The sequence below is a fragment of the Manduca sexta genome, chromosome 22 (genome assembly GCF_014839805.1).
Source record: "Manduca sexta isolate Smith_Timp_Sample1 chromosome 22, JHU_Msex_v1.0, whole genome shotgun sequence".
Classification (NCBI taxonomy): Eukaryota; Metazoa; Arthropoda; class Insecta; order Lepidoptera; family Sphingidae; genus Manduca; species Manduca sexta.
The window spans coordinates 4,645,411-4,647,375 of record NC_051136.1 but is presented as its reverse complement, the minus strand read 5'-3'; positions in this window follow the sequence as shown (position 1 = coordinate 4,647,375).

The following is a 1,965-nucleotide window of genomic DNA, read 5'->3' as shown; positions in this document are numbered from 1 at the left end:
GGGATTTGAATATCTTATATGTGGGTTTTGTCTATCTCACGCAATTCCCGCCTGGATGAATTCGTCCTCATTTTTTTAACGCATTAAACAATTCTCTTAATGTTGTGACATCTCCCGGTAAGCGGATCGAATTTGGAATCGATGTGATTTCTGAGTTTTTTGTAAGGGTTATAACATTTTTGTACTAGCTCAAGAGATTTTCTTAAAACCATTATTTTGATGCCTTCAGACATAAATTTAAGGAACCGTTATTAGTTGTTATAGCTTCACTCAATAATTATAGCTATTTCTACAGATTTTGGTGCTACGGATAATCCTATGATTATCTGTATATGTATTCCAAACCTAAGAACATATTTCTTTTATACATCTGAAGTAGAAGATGAGGAAGTCGCATACTTTAGGATTGGCTGCCACAAAGCTTTGTTTTTAATCTTTTTTAGAGCAAAGCTTTGTTTGATTCCAGCATGTGCTTGAGATAAGATCTTAAACGCTTTGTTTATAATGTCCAGTAATAACACTGGTTACAATGTCAATCATAAGAAGACAAGGAAAAATCTTTCAAATCCATAATATATTTCAAACTTATCACATTGTATCGTTGTATACAAACGTGCACCTACAGAGAAGTTTATTCGAGTTGGTCATTTTTCAAGATGCTGGATATAGCCGAGGCTCCATATCACATCATACATTTCCCCACACAATAAATTTCAGTTGAAATCTATAACCACCAAACTATTTGTGTACAATACACCTTACGTTAGTTGCTTATACTAAAGATATTAGAGGTTTGGAACTTGGAATTGTAACTTTTATTTTTGATACACATATACTTAAATAAGTTCATTCATATATCAGCGAAGAGGTGGACATAGAGATCCGGGCGTATATAAAATATATCCTGCCACCAGTGAAATATTGAACCCTACACTCTATGAAAAATGTTTATATACTTTATGACATTTAATGTAAGACGTTGATCATTGGCATTAGCAATACAAGAGTATTCTACATCACTTTAAACCTAGACACGATTATTAGTATTTAGTTATAAGACTGTTCACCAGTGGCGAAACGTTTATACAGCCCGATTCCTACCGGCTTCCCTTTTGGGTTTATTTACGTTTGTCTTAGTTTTTGTTTTCTGTTAAATTTGCCGCGATATGTTAACCAAATAACTAATTTTTGCCTCGGGTTACTTTTTGAAAAATTTCACCATTCGCCATTGCTGTTCAGCTTAAGTCTTAAAGTTGACTCATAGTTGCAACCAAGCAACCTGTCACACTACCTTCAAGAGACACTATCGCACCAGACTGTTCTCCTTAGTTTAAATCCCATCAACCAAACATAGATGGAATATCATACATTTCTAAAAATAGATTTGCCTGCTCTGCGTAACATTGGATAACACCCATTTTTATTACGATGTTCCATTCCTTTCATAAATGCAGGGGCGATTTCTTTGCGAGTACTCGTGACTTAGCCACGTCGTTTACGAGGAAGATTGTGGAAAAATAAATTTTTAAATGGAATGAGATTCGACCAGCGAACTTAAATTTAGATAGGGCGCGTTGTTTCAACGCGCTTTGGGATTTTTCTTTTGATGTCAAGCCCTTAATGTGTATCCGGTGCGTCGACGTTACTGTGTACTTTATTTATTAATTACTTTTAGGTGTATGGTATTGTAGTATTAAACACTTTTTTAAATTGTGATCGTTTGTAACCGCTTTTTTAAAAACGTAGCTATGAAAAAAAGGACTTTTAAGTACTTCTGTAAAGCAAGTTAAAATTTTAAAGTTACTTCAACACATTGCTTCAATATAATTATTTCATATTGTAGAGTATAAATACTAAAAGAAAAAACACTACTCTTTGACCAACTAAAACCGTTAAAACCATTGCTGATTCAACTTAAAAGAGAAGAGTATTCACAGCAACATAATCAAAAGATTTTCCAACATC